We start from the raw sequence: 6,000 nt of genomic DNA on the forward strand, positions 1-6,000 counted from the left end.
AAGATTCATATGTCCCTTTCGGCTTCAACCACCATTCCAGGGGGATATGCGTCCATGCTGATGATGGGTTCTGCTCAATAACAATCCAAAGCAGTGCAGAGCAACGCATGTTCATATTCATTATCTGAGACAGATGCCACCAGCAGATTATTTTTTTTTGGTGGTGGTGGTTTGGGTTCTGTAGTTTCTATGTTGGAGTGCTGCTCTTTTAAGACTTCTGAAAGCATGCTCCACACCTCATCTCTCTCAGGGCTTGTCTACATCAGAAAGTTGCAGCGCTGGTGAGGGAGTTACAGCGCTGCAACTTTGAAGGTGTACACATCTGCAGGGCACCACCAGCGCTGCAACTCCCTGTTTGCAGCGCTGGCCGTACTCCCGTTTTGTCTCGGGTGTAGAGGATCCAGCGCTGGTGATCCAGCGCTGGTAATCCAATGTAGACAGTTACCAGCGCTTTTCTTGACCTCCGTGGAAGGAGGAAGCCTCTGGTAATCAAGCTGGTTTCCTTTCCCGGTTTGCTCTCTCGGTCCCGGAGCCAGCCAGCAAACCGCAGGGAAGGAGACCTGCTTGCTCGGGGTTCCGGGACCGAGAGAGCAAACCAGGAACGCCGCGGTTTGCTCTCTCGGTCCCGGAGCCAGCCAGCAAACCGCAGGGAAGGAGACCTGCTTGCTCGGGGTTCCGGGACCGAGAGAGCAAACCGCGGCGTTCCCGGTTTGCTCTCTCGGTCCCGGAACCCCGAGCAAGCAGGTCTCCTTCCCTGCGGTTTGCTGGCTGGCTCCGGGACCGAGAGAGCAAACCGCGGCGTTCCCGGTTTGCTCTCTCGGTCCCGGAACCCCGAGCAAGCAGGGCTCCTTCCCTGCGGTTTGCTGGCTGGCTCCGGGACCGAGAGAGCAAACCGCGGCGAAGCTGGTTTCCTTTGCCGGTTTGCTCTCTCGTCCCGGAACCCCCCTTGAAGCCGCCCAACAGCGCTGCAGTGTGGCCACATCTAACACCACTTGCAGCGCTGGTTGCTGTAAGTGTGGCCACTCTGCAGCGCTGGCCCTATACAGCTGTACTAATACAGCTGTAACAACCAGCGCTGCAAAATTTTAGATGTAGACATGGCCTCAGATTCTGGAAGGCACTTCAGATCCTTAAACCTTGCATGGAGTGCTGTAGCTATCATTAGAAATCTCACATTGGTACCTTCTTTGCATTTTGTCAAATCTGCAGTGAAAGTGTTCTTAAAATGAACAACATGTGCAGGGTCATCATCCAGGACTGTTATAACATGAAATATACGGCAGAATGCAGGTAAAACAGAGCAAGGGACATACAACACTCCCCCAAGGAGTTCTGTCACAAATTTAATTAATGCATTTTTTTTAAACGAGTGTCATCAGAATGGAAGCATGTCCTCTGGAATGGTGGCCGAAGCATGAAGGGGCATACAAATGTTTAGCATATCTGGCACGTAAATACCTTGCAATGTGGCTACAACAGTGCCATGTAAATGCCTGTTCTCACTTTCAGGTGACATTTTAAATAAGAAGAGGGCAGCATTATCTCCTGTAAATGTAAAAAAACCTGTTTGTCTTAGGGATTGGTTGAATAAGAAGTAGGATTGAGTGGACTTGTAGGCTCTGAAAAAAATTTACATTGGGGTGGGGTGGGGGTTTGAGTGCCGTTACATAAGGAAAAAAAATGTATATTTATAAGTTGCAATTTCATGACAAAGGAATTGCACTATATTACTTATATGAGGTGAACTGAAAAATACTATGTCTTATTTTTACAGTGCAAATATTTGTAATAAAAAATAATATACACTGTATTCTGTGTTGTAATTTAAATCAATCTATATGAAAATGTAGAAGAACATCCAAAATATTTAATAAATTTCAATTGGTATTCTATTGTTTAACAGTGCAATTTAAATTGTGATTATTTTAACAGCAATTAATTTTTGAGTTAATCGTGTGAATTAACTGCAATTAATTGATAGCCCTAGTATTTAGGCAACTAATGGGATTTTCAAACGCATCTAGATGCTTCCAACCTGTAAAAATCTGGTCTGTAGTGACTAACTGGTAACCAAGTTCTACACAAAAATGGTGATTCATGAAAGAGGACAAGAGTGCTGGATAGATAAGCTAAACAACATTGATAAAAGCAATCTGCATTGTTAGATTAAAGGAAACTGAAGAAGTTTTGACATCAGCACAGGAAATCAGTCAGCACTGATGTCATATGACCCAAAGAATAAACTTGTGTATTAAAAAAGCCCCAAAAAATTAGAATTAAGAGCTGTCACAATACAAACAGGAAGTGCTATAGTAGAAACACTGTGATATGATTGCTGAAGCTACTAGTTACTATTAATACTTTAAATGATTACTTATTAAAAACATCAGTTAAATAGCACAATGCCATGTATCTCCACTATGTTAAAGAACGTAAATGAGGAAACAAAGAGAGAAATAAAAACATTTTAAACAACTTAAAGGAGTGAAACTCTATTTATAGTGTATTTCAAGGAAAAATCAGAACAGCAGATAAAACAAGCCTGTGAATTGATATGAGGTTTTATTCAGCCATATAAACTAATAAATGATTCCATTAAACACTAAGAACATATATGATAATTATAATTCGTAAGTGAGCGGAGACAGGTCAATATAAAATATTTCACTGAATCGAGTCTCTTTTGGCAGCTCAATACAGCATATCAGAGAACTGCAGCCCAGTGGGAGCACTGGACAGAATATGACTTTAGGAACACAGCCCTGGGCAGCCAGAGCTAAGACGGCTCCTCCTCGAGGGGAAAATGCCACCCCCTACAACACTCTTTTTTTTGGCAGCCACCCGGGACTTTCCTTCTGCCACCGCCTGAACCCTGGTCCCTACCCCACAACCCTGCTCTACCCCCTCACCCCTCCCCTGCCTCCAGCTGTCTGACCGGCCCATGCATTCCATTGGGCCCCCTGCATAGACTCCGCCCCTCGCAGTAGGAGCAGTGTCGAGCCAAAGGCTTCAGCAGCTGTTAGTGCGCATGCTCACTTGGTAGTACGCGCATGCTCGCTACTAGCAACACAGCAAATCCAGAGGGGGCAACAGTTTGTAACCTGATACCGGCCCCCGCGCGCGCACCCGGGGTCCCGGCAAGCAGTGGGAGGAGGCGACTCTCGTGTCACCTTCCCCCACCGCTCGGCCCGCGCGCTGCAGGACACCCTCCGCTCCGCCACGGCAGTGGCAAGCCGAAGCAGCAAACACCGTCACCGCCTCCTTCCCCTATCCCCACCCTCGGCGAGCGCCCCGCCCCGCGAGCGACACCAGCCGAGCCCCGACCCCGCGATCCCCTCCCCGCGGGCGGCGCAGCACACAGCACTGCGGCGGCCGGGAGTCCCGGGGCGTAGGCGGCCTCCCGGCAGGGGCTGCCCGGCTTCACGCGCCCGCGCACAGAAAGTTTAAAAGAAGTGAAGTTGCCCGTGGCTGGGCGCGCAGCGCTGGGAACGGGGGGAGGGACGCAGCCGCCCCCAGCCCCGTTACCCTCCGGAGGTGGGGGAGGACGACGACAGTTTCTCTGCCGCTCACACACACCCCAACTCCAGCCGGCGGAGGAGAACGGTCCGCTGTCCCCCGCACTGCCCCAAGGCACCCCCCTATCTGGGGGGTCGAGCAGTCCCGTCCTAGACCCCCTCTGCCGCCCGGGAAACAGCAGCTAACGAACCCGCCCCCCGAGCTCAGCCAGGAAAGGGGACACGCCCCCTCCTCCCCAGGGGAGCTGCCCCTACTGCACCCCGCATCCTCAGCAAAGGGGGAGTAATCGCCCCCATTCCTATTGAGGGGGCAAACCGCACCCCCCGCCCCGCTTGACCACTGCACCCCGCTGGCTGGACGCGGAGCTAACTCCGCTGCGACACCCGCAGTCCCCCAACTCCTCTCCCTTCGCTGCGGAGAGGGAGCAGCCGCCCCCTCCCCCTGCCATCAGCTGCCTTTCTGTGCCTCCCCCGCCACCATTGCCCGAGCTGCAGCGGGTCGCCGAGCTTACACAACCCGGCTGGGAGGCAGCGGCGGGCACCCCCCGCGCTCCGCCACAGCCCGGCCGAGGGGGCGGCACGCGGGAGTGTTTACCGGGGTCAGTCATGTCTCCGGCTGCCGCGGGCGCTGACCTTCGCTTTGCAAGATAAAGCTGTGGCTGCGGCCGCCATGTTCCCGTTTTAATAACTGGCTGCTTGTTTATTTCAATGGAGAGAGACCCTCCCACAACTCCCCCTCCGCCTCCCCCCGCTAGCCGGAGAGGAGGAGGGGCGGGGAGTGCTGCTGCCAGGCGCAGTCCGTCCCTCCCACTTCCCCCGGCGTGGCGGCGGCGCTGCTACTTGCTGAGGCGCCCTGGCTACCAGCGATGAGGAAACTTCCTCCCTGCGCTGCCGCTTTCCATGAAATCCCGCGGGCTGCTAGTGGCCCTGCTCTGGAAAGGACAGCGCGAACGGGGGGCTGCCCAGCGCGCCTAGGTGAGGCGGCAAAAATGGCCCATTGAAACCTACGCAGCCCAGAAAGAAGCCCCTCAGCCGCCGGGCGTGGAGCTGTGTCTGTGGCCCTTGGCCAGCCGTCCTCCCCCTCAAGGAGTGTCTTCCCTAGTCGCTGAGACTTGAGACTCCGCGCCGGTTTATACGGCCCCAGTGTTCGCCACAAGGAGAGAGCAGCCCTCGCTCCTGTCTCCCCACCACCCCAAAACAAAGCGCGCCGGGGGTGTTGGAAATAGTGTCCTTAGCGAGCAAAGAGCCAAACTCCGGGGGATTCACAACATGGAAAGGCGAGTTTCTCAAAACGCAGGCACCCTTTGCTGGAAGTGGAAAAGCAAATGTAGCAGCTTTGTGAAAATGGGGCATGTACTGTAGTGGGGAGCACACAGCCAGTTCAGTTCTAGATCCAGCACAGAGAATTGCCCATCTTTTTTTAAAAAAGCAACTTTATTTTTAATGCAGATTAGAAACATCCAACTATTCCATTTGTACTCACTCTACTTTTCTTAGATAAATACCATGGCCCTATATTTTTCTGCTAGACCCCCCCCCATATTACCATAGGTGATACAGGTACCAAATGATTAAGTTTGGTTAACGTTAAGTTTGCCCATTACTTTTCTGTATAATACTCCAATGTATGGTTACCACTTGGCTGGTATGGATTTACCAATTGCCGGAAAAATAATTTGCTGGTTTTTTTTACATAGTTCTAAAATTTCGCATTATCATCACATTACACTGTGATATCTAATCTGAAAAGTTTACACATCTAGCTAAAGATGCTGCAGTGTTCCCACTTCCAGAGTTTAAGTGAGATTGATAACATTTTCTTATCTATGTATGTTCTCATATTATCAGTGGCTGTTGGGAAGGGGAAAGTGGCGGAGTTGCCTTGTGGTTAGAGGTTGGGGTTGCAATGGGCTTGCCTTTGTGGGGGGGGGGTATTGTGGCTTTTTGCATTTCAAATGTGGTAACTACTCCAATGCCATGGTGCTATAATTTTCTACTAGACCCTAAAGGATATTATTGTAGGTAATACAGGTACCAAATGCCTATCATTAAGTTTGCCCAACACTTTCATGTATAATACTCCATTTTGAGTCCCTTATGATATTGCTAAATGTTAACTGGCTTGGCTGAAACTCCTCGTGCTGCATGTTTGCTGAAGACTGAATTTTTAAGTTTCAGCAAAAATAGTTCAACCATTTCTCAGAACACAAGAAAAACTATATTGTTTTGTCTGTGTTTTAAAAAAATCTTAACACGTTTATTGAGAAGCTCTAGCACCTCCAGATTTTGCGGCCGGAGTGGGTGTGAAGGGAACGCTAGTGTCACCTTTTGTCATCCTTGCAAAAATGTACCAATATTTGAACAAGTTAGGAGCCTCTGTTGCACATGCTCAGTAATGACTTGTTAGAGTGTGGCAGCTAAGTTCTCCAAAGTTTACACCAGCACTGAGTAAGCTCTACCCTTTCTCGGCTCTGGTATTTGACCA

At 50.4% G+C, this 6,000-nt stretch overlaps 1 protein-coding gene across 7 annotated transcripts in view; it reads right to left on the bottom strand.

Moving 5' to 3' along the window:
• Positions 1-4,286, bottom strand: part of NCOA2 (nuclear receptor coactivator 2) — a 260,761-nt gene extending 256,475 nt beyond the window's left edge. For 4 of the 7 annotated variants that reach the window (XM_030553254.1, XM_030553253.1, XM_030553249.1 and 1 more), the window contains exon 1: positions 4,111-4,285. The gene's annotated coding sequence lies outside the window, so the exon portion shown is untranslated. Of the gene's footprint in view, positions 1-4,110 lie in introns of all 7 variants that reach the window. The other 3 variants (XM_030553256.1, XM_030553257.1, XM_030553255.1) reach the window with 3 other exon arrangements.
• Positions 4,287-6,000: the final 1,714 nt, after the last annotated feature.

This window comes from Gopherus evgoodei, chromosome 2 (assembly GCF_007399415.2).
Source record: "Gopherus evgoodei ecotype Sinaloan lineage chromosome 2, rGopEvg1_v1.p, whole genome shotgun sequence".
NCBI lineage: Eukaryota > Metazoa > Chordata > Testudines > Testudinidae > Gopherus > Gopherus evgoodei.